General features: G+C 41.8%; 1 long non-coding RNA gene across 1 annotated transcript in view; it reads left to right on the top strand.

The window, feature by feature from the left end:
* Nucleotides 1–17,507, top strand: part of LOC128853181 (uncharacterized) — a 38,464-nt gene extending 20,957 nt beyond the window's left edge. The window contains exons 2-8 of the long non-coding RNA XR_008451515.1: nucleotides 9,236–9,453; nucleotides 10,526–10,689; nucleotides 11,034–11,156; nucleotides 12,904–13,014; nucleotides 14,259–14,761; nucleotides 16,626–16,799; nucleotides 17,369–17,507. This is a non-coding gene — a long non-coding RNA (uncharacterized LOC128853181). The remainder of the gene's footprint in view (nucleotides 1–9,235; nucleotides 9,454–10,525; nucleotides 10,690–11,033; nucleotides 11,157–12,903; nucleotides 13,015–14,258; nucleotides 14,762–16,625; nucleotides 16,800–17,368) is intronic.
* Nucleotides 17,508–18,051: the final 544 nt, after the last annotated feature.

Here is an 18,051-nt window from a genome sequence, read left to right as displayed (position 1 = left end):
CGTGCGGTCGACTAAATGTACCAAAACGTACCGTTATGTTGTTTCATTATCACTGGCAAGCAAAGTCCACCAAAATACAGTGCCTTTCTTCGAGACTTCCAATGGAAAACACTCTCTGCTTTTTATTTGTTCGCCGCCTTCTGAAGTTTCAGGTTTCCTCCAGGTACCCTTTGCTTGTTTCCATTTATCATGAAATCGAAGCACATTTTTGCAGGGCAATCTCAGCCATGTGCTGCATCTGCTCTGTGCAGTCTCGTACACCAACGTGCTCTCCAACACTAACAGTTTGCAGGTGGTGTGCCAATGTGTTCCGCACATGGGCTAAATGGGAGCTTTTCACACAGCCATCACATTTGCTTAGGAAGACAGTTCCTTTCCAGAGCAGAAACACAACATCATTCTTTCTGGGAAGAAAAAACTCTGTAGCAGAGCAAATCTATTGTCCCTCTACATCCAAACAGAATTTCCCACCATATTATATCTGAAAACATGTCTCCTCTAATGACCATCAAATAGTGTCTGACACGTGCAGAAGTAAGTGTTCTTTTGATTCCGTTGTAACTTGAGCAAAGAGTGAAGGAATCAGGCAAAATGAAGAGACGATCTTGCTAAACAACATGAGTATTGGAAAACAGGGAAGATATATCCAGTAAGGCAGATGAAGACAGATTGTGAAAATACCAGCCCTGAATCTGTATGTGCAGCTTTCCAGTCCTGCGGCTCAGAGGTATGAGAAAAAAAAAACAGCTCCTCCCACAAATCTCTTTTTACTCCCCAAAATAACATCATTTTTCAGTATTATCACATAAAAAATAGTTGTGTCACACTCCTCTCCTCAAATGCTTAGCATTGCAGTCCAAATGCTTGGCCACACACTTTTAAATACAGTATAGACAGCCTTATCAAGAAAATCAATTTTTATAGCCCTGTTTCCTTACCATCCTTCATGCTGGGTGGTGTTCGTGGCTGAAATTCCCAAGGAACGTCAGAATTTAATTGTATTTACTTTCGACAGTCCTAATCTTCAATCCATAAGAGTCCGGCTGCAGTGTTGGATGCCTTGCAGGTGCATGCTGCTGGTGGCACAGGCAGGAGGCCATCCAGCCGGGGCCGTGGGGCACAGCACTTGCAAAATGCCAGGAAAAGCAGCCTTTCCTCGCCAGTGATGTGCAGCAAAACTGGGGTGCAGGGAAGCAGGCTGGGTGATGCCACGCTACTGCACCGCACCGCAGCTCAGTACTGGAAATGAAGACTGCTTGGCAGTTAGAGCTGGAGAAGAAATTAAATAATGCAAATTTATTAATCCCAGTTGTTCAAGGCAAATTCCAGCTCAGATAACATCTCTTTTCCCACAAGCTAAGATTTTTATGCTAAAACTCCTCTTTTGGAAGTGTCTGGAATATTTTTTCTGTTACTGAGCTGTTCATGCTGAGCTATTGATTTTTTTTCTTGGCTCTAATCAGGTGTTATTGCTTTCTCTTAATTTAGTTTTATAGCTGTTTAATGAATGCTGTCCTTAAATGGAAGAAAAAAAAATCCAGAGAACTTAAGGAGCTAGAAAAACCCTTGGAATCTGATTTGTGGTGTATTTCAAGTAGGAGGGGTAACTACAAACTGTCTGTCATTGATAAGGCTACACAGCACCCCAGATGAGATCATTTAGGCAGTTAAAAACCATTCTGAAGCAAAAATAACTTCCAGATGTTTCTCTAATGTTGCAGGACGCTGAACTGTGAACAGTCACTAAACTTTATCCCTTTTGCTTCCTGAGTTTTCAGAGAGAGAAACAGGTAAAAGAATCCACATCACTACTGAGTGATAATCGTGAGAGGGATAACTCTGGACTGAGTATGGTTATTGTGGGTATGGCCAAAGAGAGAAGGAGGGAAGGCCTCGACTGCGGTTATGCTGAAGGGCGAGATTAATCACATCTTGCAGAAGCTCAGTGTTGGTAAAGTCAAGTGCTGGAAGCCTCCCTGCAGAGAGAGATTTGTTTAATAGTTATCACTTTCCCTTTAGCTGGCTCTCATTGAGACTGAGATCTGTCAGCAGAAAAGCCTTTTGCTTTAACAATTAATTTTTGCTTGCCAAGGAACGAGCTGCTGAGTTGCAGTCCTTCCTAACCCTGTTTAACTATAGCGAGAATCAAGTGTAGTTTCTTCTAAGATGCTCCTTTCAGAACTATGCATTAAATTCTCCATAAAATTTTGGTAAAGATCTTGTTGTTTCAACTTTAGATAGCATGTACTTATTAAAACTCGTCTTACGAACTCTTTAATATAATATTGACATCCAGTAGTTATTTTATCCGTGATAGCCTTCAATTGTCTTCCACCGATTAGTGCTGCAATATTCACTTGTGCCTGTCATAGAAATAAAGAGAAGATACCATTAGATTTTAATTCTATTATTTTTTATGTGGGTTTCACATTTCTTTCTCATCCATTTAATACTGGAAAATATATTGAGCTGTGTAAATTCACCAGCTGCCCTAACCTATAGCCTGCAATGCCCCTCTTTGTGGAGGAAAAAATCTAGCTGTAATCTACCGAGACGATACTGTCCGTAGATGACCACATGCTTAGTTTGAGTGCCTTCCTGTTGTCATTGCTTTAGTTTATCACATGAATCTTGAATGGAAAACTAAGAGGATTTTTAACATCTTTAATTTGTATTTACCAATTAAGAACCAATAAGATTTGTTTGTGCTGTTACTAGACTTTGGAAAAGACCCAATACAGCTTCTCTCCTATATTTTTCCTTTAAATGGTGTCATTTTACATTAATATCGTCTCTGTTTTTGTTGAAGCGGCTCCTGTGTTTTTTGTTGGTTCTTTGGATTAGACTGGCTGTTATGAATTTGACAACAGTTATCAAATCTCCCCTGCAGCGGACTGACTGTCAAGGATATGATGGTCAAATGTTTCACATATTGCAATCAAACCATTTGTGTTTGGTTTGAAGAATTCCTAAAGAAAGCTGTCAGCTAAGAAATGAAGTCGAAGTAGCCCGAAGCTTTCGGAGCATGTTGATCCAATTATGATGATCCACTCATATCCTTCAGATTTTTTTCAAAATCAATTTTCATTTTAGCTCAGGGGATGGTTTTTTCCGTAATGCAGAGAAACATCTGTAAGGGTATTTCAGATGTGTTGTTTCAGGAAATTTCTTTTTTTGTGCAAGAGAGTGTTGAACTCTTATGTGTATTTTGCAAGTGTCTTTTGTTTCCAGTACACACACACACACATTTATATTATATGTTGTCTGCCCGTACTTATATGTATATACGTGCCAGCAATATATACTAATCTGGATATGAATTTTAAATTCATTTACATGTGTTCAATCTGTTTGTTTGCACCTGAGGGGGAAAAACTACTGCAAACCCCCAAGGGGTTAAATGGCCAGCATGCAGGGATGGATGGAAAGAAACCTGAGCCATGAGTGTTGTGGATTAGATTCTCAGCTGGTGCTTAAGAGCAAAGCTGTTTGTCACCAGCAGGGCTATGTCCTGGAGAGTCACTGCTGCATGTGACATGGTGACATAACAAGGCAGCAGTCAACTATCTCTTTGCATTCCATTAGCTGAAAAATAACATTTGAAAGTGCTCATTATTTGTTATTCTGCTGCCAGGGTGTTGTTGCTGGTGTGTCTTGATCTCTTTGTACCTAGCGTAGACTGAAACTGATGCCATTGTGTACTTGATGTGATGATGAGTACCAAATGCTCATCCACATTGCCTGCCTGCCATGGTATAAGTCAGAACAAAAGAGTTGATCCGAGATTGCTGTGGTATTCTCGTCCTAGATAATGTTTTCATTATGTTGTTTCCATGGTGTGTGGCAAGCTTGTAATACCTGTGGTTAAATAGGAAGATACTCCAAGCCTTTGGCTGTGGTAATAACTGCTGGGTCTGGGTGCTGTCTTTGGGGTGATGGACATTTGGTGAGCTTTCCTGTTAGATCCAGTTGTGCTGATGGTTCCCTACCAGCCCCAGTCATATCCAACCATCATCGCCTGCAACCTGACTCTCTACTTCGGCAGGAGTATAAATTCCTCTTTATAAATTCCTCAAACTGGCAATTATTTCACAAACAATCTATACACCCAGCAAGCTGCGAGCCCGATGACCTTTCAGAGATCCATAAATGCTGTTCAGAAACCACCTGTATAAAATCTCGATCGTTTAGCTCAACAGTAAGAAATATGTAAGTCCTCCAAATCTCCAGGAAGTGAAATTTGACCTTTTCTTTGTGATTCATCTTTGAGCTTCTTTTAGTGATGATTCTGCTCTGAGAATACACCACTGCGAGATAAGGAGAGGGAGCCTGTTTATAACAGCAAGAAATATTTCCAAGTTTAGCATTCGTGTTCCTGCAGAGAGAGCCCGCCACAGATTTGGTGCAGAACTGTTAGGACCAGAGGTTGTTTAATGGAAACAGGTGCTCAACCACCAAGAACACGCTGTGGTCTCTAAAAGCCACAAAAAAACCCTGATACAACTGCTTCAGGGGAAAACAATAAACGTTGCAGTTCTTCCCTCATGCCTAATTCCTTAAGTCATCACACTGCTATGAAAGAAAGTCTTTTATACTCTTTGTCACCGATGCCACAGGGCACCCTTCTCGTTCACTCGGCACAGTGAGCTTTGGACCCATTATACCAGCTCTTTCGGCTCGTGATTTACTGAACATCACAAAAAGCTGTTCAGTATTGTTAGGTTTATTAAGAATTTTAAGATCTTAAATGAGACGTTTATGGAGAAATTAATCTTTCTGATTTTTATGCCAACGTACCTAGAGCTGAAGGGCAAAATTAACCACTCTTTCAGCAGTATTCTTGGTTAAATAAGGATATTAATATCAATTGGAATGCTTATATTTTCTCTGGTATAATGTAAGCCAAGGCATAGCTGATGGCGTTTAAATATCTCTGCACCTTGCAATGCTGAGTTTTAAGAATGATTTTTGACAAATGCTGGCTTTCAGCAGAAACTAGATTTATTTTCGCTCAGTTCTGAAGTCCTGGCATTTTTCAAGGAAATGAAGAGTTTATTTGATAAACCCCAAATACCCAGAAACGGCCTCCAAATGCTGACTTTAACAGAACGATGCTGATTTGCACCAGTTGAGACTTTAAGCTCTTTCTCTCCTACTTCATACACAAAATTCGCAGTAAGGCAGCACCAAATTCCCTTATGACTTCAGTAGGATGTGGATCAGCCCCATGAAAGCAGTTATCTGGAAAGGAACAGACCAACAGGTACTGAATACTTTGCCAACTATTTTTACTGACTGATGATGGAGAGCTACGCTAAGATCAGAGATCACCTTTCAAACCTTTTGGCCTAAATGTACTTTATTTTGGACTTAGAGTCTATCCATCAAACATTGAGGTTAAAAAATGAACCAGCTAGGTTTTTTGGAGTCCTTTCACACTGCACAGTAGCACTGCTGTTCAAAAGAACGATTCAAAAAATCATTTAAGGTTTTATTTAAGTGTAAATATTTATTTTTCATCAAAGGAAGGAAGTCCCAGAGGTGGGTTAGGCATCCCGCTGGCGGGGTTTCAACAGTGTATTAGTTTCTGTACACCCTTTTCCAAGCTGTGCCTGTCAGTAGGTGTTGAAGGCAGGGTCTCCTGCAAAGGCCAGGAGTAAGGGCAAGTTTCTCATAGATAAACACAATAGACAATATTCTACTCTAGAAAGGATTTATCCAAAGGTTTGATTTCATTATGAGGCAAAGCAAAACATTTGTTTCCTGTCAAAGCCAAACAATTTGTATTTGAATATTCCATTATAAAATCTTCCCCTAATTTAAGTAAATTTTAAAAATACTTTCTTTTCCCATGTGATAGGAATGGAAACTAGAGTTTGAGGCTCCTCCGGGAGACTGAAGCTCTGTGCTTGCAAACAGCACTGCACAGATGTTTTAGACAAGAATGGACCTGCATAAACATGGGGGCGGGTAAACAACTGTCCAAACTCTCTAGATACAAAATTGTACAAGGACTAAAGCACGCAAAATTAACATAGCTCATGATACTGAAATAAGGAAAATGCCAATCAAAGTTTCCAATTGCTGATATGAAGTGTCCCAGAAACACGGGATTCAGACTAAAACCTCTGTCAGCAGTTAATGACTCGCTTGCATAGTGGTGTGATCAGTTCTTTTTTAGTATTACAGCATGCGGATGCTCTTCCTATGGTTTGGGACAGAACTGTGTTTGCGCTGCATGACGGCACACTTCGAGATGGGGTGAAACACCCAGATGCAATTAGCACAGTACAAGAAAATACTGAGGAAAATGCTACTTGCCTGCACATCAATGTGACCTGTGTCGATTTTTTCTGTAGCTGTTCCAAGAAAGGAAAATTTTACAGGATGATTTAAAGAAGTCTCCTCACTTGCGTAGGGGTCATTAGGATGAATGACAAAATTGCTTTGTTGAAACTGTTGCCCCCCCCCAACTTTGTAGTGGGCGAGGTGGAAAAATGCAGATCTTGCCTGGACCAGGGTCAGCAACCTGCTCTGACTGGACCTGCTGTGAGCAGAAGCCTGGCTTGGGTGGCTTCTGGAGCTCCATAAGGGTCCTGTCAAGAGATGAAATGCTAATGATTTGCTGTATGGATGAACAGAGAAGGCCACGTATTGGCTGTATCATGCAGGGGAAAAAAAAAAAAATCAAGACTTAAACATAGCCTGGAGGCTTACACACAGGAAGATTTGCAAGTGAATATAAAGTCAGTATTACATAAATACAAGCTAAAGTATCAAAAGGCAGAGAGGATGGCAGTGTTTCCCACAATGGTTAGGTACTCATGTGTCTGATCAGGCTTGAGAAGAAAGATGAATAATTCCGTTTAAATCACATTGAACCTGAATATGTGGCTCAAGATCTCCAGGAGGACTAGAAAGACAAGGAGAGAAGCGAGACAAGCAGAAGGGCAACGTGGGGTTCAGGCAACCCACCTCTTCCACGCCGGCTGAAGCTCAGCCCCCTGAAGCACATGATTTGCACCACGGCTCGGAGTGTCTGAGCAAACATTTTGGGGCTGTTGCCTTGGTGTTATCTCCCTAAAGGGAGGAGGAAGATGCCTAGTGCTTTCTGCATCCTTGACCTGTTGTGGTTTCTGCTTTGGGCATAAACCACTTATCAAATTCATGCATGAATATTGTACAACTTTTAGAGTTGTGTGTAGCTGCTTAAATTTCAAACTCAGTAAATGGAATAATTTTATTTATTTATTTTTCGCTCTGTGCCGCTGCTCAGGGGCAAATACATAAAGATGATGCGTTTCAAAATTGAAGCTTTTGACTGGAAGTTTAGCAGAGTCATTAGTCATGTCACACATGCCAAGTCTGGTGGAATTTGGCGTAGCTGTTTAAACTTTAACAAGGGGTAAATTAAATGAACCTTTACCTAAGATATACTGCTGAGGACAGAACGCCTACGGTTACGATATGGATGCTAATTTATCAAGAACTGTTGAGTACTCAGCTTCCTATTAAAATACCAGTGTCAGGCAGGATCAATCCTTAAAAATCTGCCAAGAAAGATACAATTTGGATCAAACAATAACATTTTTACTCAGGCTGTACAGACACAGTTTGGCTCTGATGTGTTTTCCTGGGTGAATTACAAAAGCAGGATTTGGAGATTCTTCCGTCTTGGGAATTAAATGCTTAGAACTATTGGCTGTCAACTTGAAAAATGTTAGATCTGCATCTCTCCACAATTGTCTTAAGATTCTTGGAACTGAGCCCAGCTATTAGCAGGGGGTAAATAAGACAAAAATTGACAACAATGTGCATTATAGAGTGAAGCACTGAAGGATGAGTTTTAGATATGAACAGTTAATGGATTTCTTAGAACTGTGATGTTTGATTTGAAGCTTACTGTGTTTCTCATGCAAGTTCACCTCTGTTGCTCTCTAAAAATAAAAATTAAAATATGTTTTCCTTTTGAAGTACTGCAAAAATGTGAGGTAGCCTTTATTAAACATGTTATTGAAATGAGCAGCATTATAAGCTTTAGGTCAGCTGGATTTGGTTTAGCTCTTGGTGTAGACCACCCCAGTAAAATGGAAATTGCTCAGTGAAATAAGTGTTAAGTATCTACTATTTCCAAGTTCATCTGAATTATTTCCAAACTCTTCCTTTTGTTTTTATAACACAGTGTGCTCATATGAGTACAAGGTTGGAAGGTCAGGCTGGAGGTGATTCTGCCTTTTGGAGAAATGTTTTTTTTGCTTTATTATTTCTGCTGACTAACGTGGTTGGGCAGTAAGAATCCTTCTCTTTCATGTGACGAGCTGGGCTTTCTGTCCTACATCACCTTTACTAAGGCCGAAAAGACCCAAGAAATAGATGATGATTTTACCACAGAGCAAAGGAGTAAACAGCACAGTTAAAATATGGCAAACTTGTAAAATATCCTATTGCAACAGGTTTATTCTTTTGTATGCAATGAGCACAAATACGAACACCTTCACGCAAGTCCCAAACAGCGTGAACAAACCTAAATACACATTAAAGCTCAGGTTGTCAAGTTAAGGTTAAGGTTGTTTAAACACGCATGTAGTTCTGTTAAAGTCAGTAGCTGTGTTAACACGAATGCACAGCTATGTGGGTACTAAAACACTCTGCCAAGCTGAGGGCTGGCAAGCAAAACCAAGCCTTTATTCCCTTCTTTTAATTTCACTGCTGAAGCAAACGAGCGATTTTTCTGCCTCTCTCTGGGCTTGCTTTCTTAAGGAAATACTTCTGGTGGTATTTTTCTTTAGGCTCTGGATGTGTTTCTGGAGTGGCAGTGAGTTCCTCCGCCCTTCCCTATGGCAGCGCTGCCAGAGCCTCCCTCCAAACAGAGGCTTTCGGTAGAGCCTGGCTGCATTTACACCAATTCTCTCCCAGTGCTAACACTGAGATTCACTTTGGACCTTGAGACAGGTTTCTATGCAGAACTTGGATAATCCTGCAGACAATAATGGGGTATTCAGACACACTAATTCTGAAAAGAGTGTGCACATAATGCCTTTAAATCTTGACTTTACTTAGCTGGGAAACATCACTCGCTGCTCTGTCCAACCTTCAGTAAACTGTTGCTATGTCCCAGTAGTCACATTTTATATCTGGAAGTTTGCTGGGGTTTTCCATATATACAAACAACTCTTGATTTTTCTCAGGGAGGAAAGCAGAATTTTTTTTAAACACTGTGTTTTCATGATTACAGGTACGCATTATGGCATTTGAAAGGAAATGGCTTCCACGTGTCTTTGGTTCAAGGAGAGTATTCAAAGGTCACGATGTGCAGTAGAGGGACTTCCAAACAATTTTTCAAGGCATGACTTCAGTAAGAAATGTAAGCCTGAGCCTGAACACAAGCATTGTGTTGTTGGGTTGTTCCACTTGATGAGCCTTTACAGCCTAGAAGAGATGAGCTGAGTCAGAGTGAGTTCATACCTTCTGGTTTTACCAAAATATCACCCACTTGTGACTAAGATCCTGTAGCAGCATAAACCAGTGGCTTAGATTCAGTAGTTGCACGAGCATTAGTTCACTAGGTTAGAGAAAATGTTAAATGGAAACTATTCAGCAAGTCTCAGCAAAGTACATGAGCGGAAAGATTAGGTGCAGCTTCACCAGGGTTCCCGTAAACGAGGAGTTTACAAGTTCCCATAGATCATTCCTCTTTGCAACCTGTGTATAAAATAACAATTTGAAGTTTCAGGATTGTCATGTCCAGATGATGAGTTCATCAATTTTCCTTTGCTGCAGGTTTCCCTTCAGTGGCTGGAACGTAAATTATGAGAAGCTGAAGGAGAAAGCTGTAAATTATTTGGCTCTGCCAACTTCAATATCCTCAGCCTGAGAGATCCTTGATTTGACAACAATCTGCTTGTCAGTCACTCTTGCAAAATATTAACACGCTCAGTTATCGTATGTGCCAGCCAACTGTTAAATCTAACGGATAGAGCGGTCCGAAGTCCAGACACACAAAGGCTTGGTCAGACTCAGCTTCCGCTCCTGCTGCAAAGCATCTGCTGAAGCTTGGAAGCTGCTTGTTGTTGGCCTGTGACAGCAGAGCTTCTTTAGGGCTTACAGTATTTTGGGGGAAATTCTGTCTCTTTCTATGAGGAAATTGGAAAAAAAGAGCATAAACGTTGTTACCCAATTTCCCTGAGTGCAGTCTGAGTCTCTGCTCATGGTCAATGGGAATGGGATGTACCCAGTGCTCCCCAAAACCAATCTCTCTGAACATACAGAAAACCGATTATGTGCCTAAAGGAAGTCCCCAAGTCCAGGAGGAAGAGGCAGTTTACCTTCGCTGAACAGTATCTTCGAACTAGTAAACTAGGTAGTAAACTGTCTCATTATAGCAGGTGTAAAAAGCTCACCTGCACCTGAAGGGCCCTTTGGGAAAACCGTCCCACTTCACCGTGGTTTTCTCTGTGCTGTATTTTTTCCCATCTGGTCTGTGAGCAGGCACAGCAGAGACGTCTCTTACTGCTTATTTTTACAGCAGCTGACGCCGCGATTCAGCCCTCACCCAGGCTGGAACGCTGCGGGGAGAGGGCAGGAAGACAACCACCAGGTTGCCCCAAAGTTTATATGAGCGGACCAGAAAACTGCGCTCTCTTCAGAAAAGGAGTCAATGGTGCATCCAGGAGAGCTGTGGGAGTACAGGTTAGTGAGAGGGGAAGGAGATGGGTCCACAGGGAAGGGGCCACAAGTTGCTGGTTACGTTCCTCAGAGAAAGGGAAGAGGCACCTGAGGCTGGAGAAAAATCTGCAATGCAGTAGAAGTGGGCTGCCCATTCCCTGCCCCCAAAAGATGAATTTTTAAGACTATTTTGCTGGCGATAGTGGAGGGAATCCCCTCTAGCATTACCACGCAAAACAAAAAAGACGTGGTCACAGCCTCCAGCACCCCGGCTCATGGAGCTGCAGTAGCAAGGTGCCTCGGAAGAACCTGCGAACAGGAGTGCCCATCCTTAATAAGCACTGTTAGTTTAATTGACTTCATTACAGATGTTATCAGCAGCGGGAAGAAGAAAGGAATTGCCTGTCAAGCGGAGTGGGAATGCCAGGACAGTCGGCAATGCAGACTGCTGCGCTCTGCTGCATGCATAATGAAACTGCCAGCCAGCACAAGTAAGGAATTATGCATTTAAGCTGTAAGGCCTCTCTTAAAAATATAATTCAGCTTTTCTGTGAGATATGACTATATATAAGTCCTACTAAAATAAGGCTCCTGCAGAGCTGGTTGAATAAGCACTGACCATTGGTTTGAAAAGCTCCGAGGTGCCTCCCACCAATTCCCATTGTCAGGATTTTTATAGATGAGGCATTGATCAATTATTACATTTAATTGCTTGTGTGGAATTTAAAAAGAAAGTCGTATCTTTAAGCAGACCGGTCTGCCTGGGGAAACGATGATGAGCATTAGTCTGTCTCCTCATGCTGTAAATTATGATGGACCACTGTAGATGCGGGTGTTGTGCTAAACATAAAAAACAGTCACCTGGAAACAAATAAAAATATGAGTAATGACCAAATGCAAATTTATCCCTGATCTGTAATGTGCTGTTAAATGCTGACATTCAAAGAGAGGGAACGTGATGCAGGAGGAGGATGGTGGAGTTTGCAATTGCAGTCCCAATCCGTTCTCAAAAGATTAAAGTTTTACACAGTGGTTGTTCTCTGGAAATTTGCTGAATCCTAATATTTAAGATGAAAGAATAATAAAGGGTGATTTTTTTTTTTTAAAGAATTGTCTGATAGGTTGGATTTGCCAGTTCTCACTGAAGTAAAACTTTCCACTGACTTTAATTACCAGTAAATTATGTTGACCTCAATAAGGGCGTTTGCAGAACTGGACGCGTAGCGTGAATAGGCTGCTCTGTGCAGAAAAGTGACTGCGTGAAAATGACATCCTCTTACTCATCAGTTCTGCTTCCCGAGGGCACACTGAGCTGCTGCATCTGGCTTTAATGACAAAAATTCGGTTTGGCTGCTCTTTCCTCCTGCAAAACCTTCAGAGCTGGTGGAATTGCGCTGTGGGCTCATACAAGAGCAGCTTAGTTTGGGTGAGAACCACCTTGAAGAGCGGTCATGTCTCGCTCTGGAGACTCCCAAGAGCAGAACATCCCTCATCCCCCCAATGCTGGGACAGACACCCCTGGTCCTATATACCCAGAGAGTCACGAGCCCCAAAGTTGTCCCCAAACCCCATTCCCCATATGACAACGAACCAACTGCCGTACTCCCAGTGAGCTACTCCAGTCTGGGAGCTTTAAATGCTCTCTGTTTGACATCCTCCAGATTTATTGCATTTGTAAAGGTGACCTTAGATATTTTAATGGTAATAATTCTTTCAAGGGCTTGAATCAGTAAATGCGCTATGTTCCTATTTTGGCATTATATACTGTAGGCAATTTAATCCATATAAGCAGTTTCAGTGATATTAACACTGTAGGCAAACTGATACTAAAGTTTAAATGTCAGAGAGAGTTTTCATATAACATCTAGTGCAAACAAAGCATTTTTTTCTCCAAGTACTGAGGCATAAAATACCAGGAGATAGTAAAGACAGAGAGTGCCAATGAATCTGAAATAAACAGGCAGTGAAATTTATAGTATTTTCAAATATGCGCCCTGTCCAAGGACTGCTGCAGCTGCACAGATCTATAAAACTAGAGATAAGAGAAAAACCTTGTAGCGCTCCACAATAAATGCACCTCCACCAGGGTATCTATCTGGATTTCTGTAACTCCTCAGAGATTTACTGTTTCATCTTGGATTTATTACCCCACTGCGCATACCATGGATGGCATTTTATATTTCCTTCATCACCCCGCTCATTATTTAATGACAGGTCCCTGTTATAATCATTGTGCAGGGATTTGCCGTCAAGCCATCGCCCACCCCTAGCAGAAGGGTGCAAGCAGAGAAACGCTGGGATGATCCGGCCAGTATCTCTCCAGTGGTGCTGCAGAAGCTGTGGGATCAGGTAGGTCTCCATCGTGTGGCCCCAAAAGCTCTGGGTTCTTTCTCATGTTCAGTGGGTGGCCAAAACTCTTCCTTTACGAGGGGAAAAAAGCATGGACTGGATAAAAGAGACAATCTTTAAGGTTTCCAGCTTGTGGTAAAGTGCTGGGTGCTGCCTGTGCTGGGGTAAGCGATGCCCATGGCTCTGCAGAGCTGCTGGCCCTGGTTAGGTGTGACCCACGGGAACACCTGAGCCGACCAAGCGCTTGGCAGCACCGGCTCATAAAACCTGTGACAAATAGTCAAGAAGTTTATTGCCCGTGTTCTGCTGCTTATGACCCCATAAACCATGGAGGATAATGTGCATGGAAACATGGGCTGTTTGTTAGGATGTTTTCTTGTTAAATAACCTCACCTGCTCTGAAATCTCCCTCTGGCATTCCCATGGCAAAAAAAACCCAAAAAAACCAGGAGTGACTGTAGTGAGCAGCCTTCCAAAAATAAGTAAAGCAGCCTGTGTGCATATTCTATAGGATGCGTAAATAATATACCTTAACCTTTGCCCTTCCTTTTCCTGCAGAATTGTGCATATAAACACAAGGTAAATGGTGACAGACAGGAGAGGAAGCCTATCCTTACAAGAGTGCTAGTGCCAGCATAGTGACCATTTCCTTTGCTCTGCTAACGTAAAGGAGATGGGCTCCTCTGAACCAGATTTCCAGTCAAGGAGGAGAATGCAAGCATGGCAACAACCTCTACTTCTTTAAGCTTAATCATACTTCAATACAATTGGTCGCGGTTTCCAAAACTGTAGTAACAGGAGTCCTTGAACTTGGACAGATGTAGGTTAGGTGGTGTCTGGGTAATGAAGTCATGGTGCTTGGTATCAGTGTTGCTTCGTAACCAGTCTGCATTGTGCAGGGTACATTTTTCCCTTTTCTTCAAGGCTTTCCCAATCACCAGTGTGACAATCAACGCTGTTATTAATCAGATTTTTTCTAAAGGTGGGGTGAAGCTGGCAAGCTGTCTCGCTCAGTGTACAAAATGGTGTGGAGTCTTATTTGGTTTTATGGGAGAACAACTTGAGGACTCAGAAGTGACAATTTCTGAACCATTTTTCCAAGCTACCCTGGTGAACAGTGTGTATGACATCACAGGAATGGGAAGCACAAGTTCCATCACGTGGGAGATCAGAATGGGAGGGGAACAACCAGTGTGAATCAAAATACATAAGCTAATGGTGTTCCTTTCTATCTATCTCGGAAGGTTTAAACCCTCTGAAGGTTTGGCACAGCTGTTGGTAACCGTGGCTACTGGGCACGTTTTTTACGATCTCATCACTCAGCTTGGTGGTACTCCTTTACCACAAAGTATTCTGAAGGTGCCTGGGGTAAATATAGCCCTCTGTACTTAAGGGAGCACCTCCTATCCCAGCTGGGGCAATGAAAAAGGTCCGCAGCCTCCATCCTTCCCTGGCTCCTGGAGCTCCCAAGCTAGGTCCTGTTAGACCCTGCTGAGATGTCCCAGACCAGAAACAAAAGGAGCTCAAGACCCTCAATATCACACAAGTGGGAAGGGTCAGTCTCTGCCAGGAGTGCTTTCTTTCACTTTTCAGAATGCTTAAACGTATATAAGAGCTTTCCAGCACTATAATTGCATCAAGATGAATTTCTTTTTGTTCTAGGCTGAAGGAATCATCTGAAACTTCCCTCAGGAGCCCCCGCGAACAGATACAACCGTAATCTCTTCTGGCCATGGCACTTGTTTGGGTAAGTGACCTGTTCACAACTTGCAGACTGCAAACCCTCTGTAATTGATGAGAAAATGAGTGTGCTCAAAAGCTAGTTACAAATGTCAGTCTTCTGCTGAAACAGAGCCAAGAACTTTAATTAATATTTAGGCCTCTAATCAATATTTCAAGAAAATCAAAATGTAAAGATCAGCCTGTATATTCGTGTTTCTGTCTTCCTGCTGATTGCACTCATTTCCTCAGGGTCACACTGAAGAGCTCAGACTTGTTTAATTTTAAGCTCCAGTGACAGTCAGAGGAACCCAATTTTAGTCACCTCTCTGCAGCATTTTCTTTAGTCAAAAGCAATTTTTTAGTCTTCTTTGGCCTCCTTAACTTGACAAACTGTAAATAAGATGTTATCATGGCTTATTTCTCCTTAGAAGATGCTATCACCATACTTAAAAACATATACAGAATGACTTGTGATAACTGCCACTGTGTCAATAGAAGATAAACCAATAAATTAAAGTAACGGTGCATAAAATGATGAATTCTGATAGACTTAAGGCAGTATAAGATAATTGGAGACTTTATTGCTATTTCCATTTTTAATGGGGTGCTATGGCAGTACATTCTTGCAGTGGGGCTCGAAAGGTAAATTAATCTTTACACATCATCATCAAACAGTCTAAACACGGCCAAACTTAATTACAATATAATAGATTGTTAAGTATCTGCCCCACCGAAGTGTGATTGCTCTCAGGCAAGTGATTGCAGCAGAGATGACTACCAAGAAAGGTCGTCTATAAAGGCTGGTATTAGTTTTTGCATGTCTCTGCCAATAGATCCGATGTGAAAGCCTTGCCAGAGAGCCAGCTTTCTGCAGTCAGAACTGTATTTCAGGGACAAACTCAAATTTGTGGTGGAGCATTAATGAAACGTGGCCTGAAATTGCAGTACTTTTCCTGTAAAAAACTCTCGTTTTGCTGCAAAAACATGATGGGAATTTTCCTGTAGCCCTCAGAGAGCTGCAGCCTGGGAGCAGGATGGAGGTGCTGGGCCCCCCAGCTCATCTCCCCGCACCCAGTCCTGCTGGGAGAGGAGAAGTCATGGAGGGGGTGACTGGACAGACGTACTTCTATTGAAAAAAATGTATTGACATATTGTCTTTTAGAAATTATAGCACATTAAGGAGAGAAATGCAATACAACGTGTATTTGCCACTTCTGTCTCTGATATTGTTTTCTGTCATTAGTAGCTCTGTTCCTGGCACAGATGCATGATGCTATGAACCCGTTATACCATTACCTCTCTTTCCATAGTAGCAGTTTAAGTTACGCTTCCATATATAAGTATATATTTATACTTACCAGACGTACTCCGCAGTGAACTTGCTTCTCTAATGGACTAAGTTCACTTAAAGAACACAATTTACCTTTTAAATGTAGTTAGACAATGAGGCTCATAAATCTCACGTTAGAGGTGAGATTTGAGAGAATTAATTCTGAGAAGAGAATGTGTTTTATTGAACAGTTCCAATCAGTCAAGGTGCTATGTCTGTACAGTGTGGGCAGCAGAAAATTCAGGCCAGAGAATATCTTTTAGTCTGAGTCAAGTTTGAGTTATATCTACTTTAAAACTGACATTGTAGTGTTTGCTTTTCAGCATCGTTGATGCTGACAGTGATGTGAATTGGTCAGATATAACATGGCAGATCTTTTTCACACTGTCGCATACTGAATGGTGTCTTAATAACTGGAAATCCAGCAGAAGCGTGAGCTTCAATTCCTTGATTACTCTGAGCTACTTTTTGGAGTTCCACACGCTTGCATCTGTTTCCTGCTAATTGTACTGAGAGTTTTCTGCTTCTAAATTGCCTTCGGATATGCTTTTGAGAGCAGTGGAAGGAGCCCCCTGCTAGAACACCTCTCCAGAGCAGAAGACATCTCTCATTATGGAGAGTATCATAGATGGTGTGTGAAGAGGGCAAAGAAGATATCATTTTAGCACTATGGCAATGGTTCACTCCAGATCATCAAAGAAGCCATTTGGATCAGAACAAATCGGCACACAAGGTACAAAATGTTAGATCCCAACTTTTTACAGCCACTAATGCACCTTGCAGAGGGATTCTCTGTACTTTAATTTCTGTTTTAATTCTTTAGTTCTCTTTTTAATTCCTTGCTTATTTATGACATCACTTTTTCTTCTTGTTTGCACTACCTAAAACTACACTGTTTGAATACCCACTTGTCTCAAAATCAGACTGCATCCCTGCATCATGCTTTTACATTTCCGTTCTTTGATAACAGCTTTTACTAGCAGCCCAGTTTAAATTCTTAATTTTAGCTAATTCCTCTAAATGCACGATGATTCTTCAACTGGAAAGGAAAGAGAGTAGCTCTGAATGATCCATATGTTGAAGTACTGTATTTTCATCGTTTAAATGATAAACTTCCCATCAAATATCCACAAATGTACATTCATGACTCTCATCCAATGATCTATTGGCCAGAGGCACATACATTGTTTTAATTTATTTTGGAGTAAAGGTGCTTTCCTGCCGAGTTTGAATAAGCTTGCTATGTACCAAACAGATGTTCAATAAAAGAGAGACTTTACTGAATATGACATATAAACACAGGGAAAGAGGATGAAGGAAGGAAAATTACAGGATGTATGGATTCCTGGTTCATCAAACAACAGGCCACAGTTTTAATCAGGGCCCTTTTACGGCTGGAGCAGTAATGAAACAGAAGGACTGGGGATGTCTCAGGAGAAGGTAACGTCTATGCATTGCTTGTGGTGGAATTAACTTCAGTGAACCCACTGTGACAGCACAGTTTCCCCATCCTCTGCAGCAGCACTATGGCTCCTGTGGTTGCTAAACTGTTCCTCCCATCGTGAAGAAAAAAACCCCTAAACTAATTCAATGTCTGGGAGATTGATCTGGGAGAATTAAAGGGTCTGGAGCTGGGCACAAAGGGGGCTTCTTCCCACCATGTAAAATACCCGGTTTTGCTCTTGGCAGGGAAAAATGTTTCTTAAAATGCCCAAGTCTTGCATCTGTTCAGGCTTTTCCTGTTTGGAGAGAGGTGCTATTTAAGGAGGCATTGAGGAGAGCAAAGCCGGCCTGATTCTTTGGGAGATCAAAGAGGGAATGCTGCCTTTGAGATAAAGATGTCTTTGCTTTGAGCGATTTCTCCTTTGTGCGGGAGTGTTTCAGCGGGATGTCCACCCACCAGGGAATGTCTCTCTGGGTGGGACACGTCCTCCTAAGAAAGATACAAAAGTGCCTGTTCTGCCTGCTCCAGGTGAGCTTAACCC

This window comes from Cuculus canorus, chromosome 10, assembly GCF_017976375.1.
Source record: "Cuculus canorus isolate bCucCan1 chromosome 10, bCucCan1.pri, whole genome shotgun sequence".
NCBI lineage: Eukaryota > Metazoa > Chordata > Aves > Cuculiformes > Cuculidae > Cuculus > Cuculus canorus.
The sequence above is the reverse complement of the archived record's forward strand: the minus strand, read 5'-3'. Positions and strand labels throughout refer to the sequence as shown.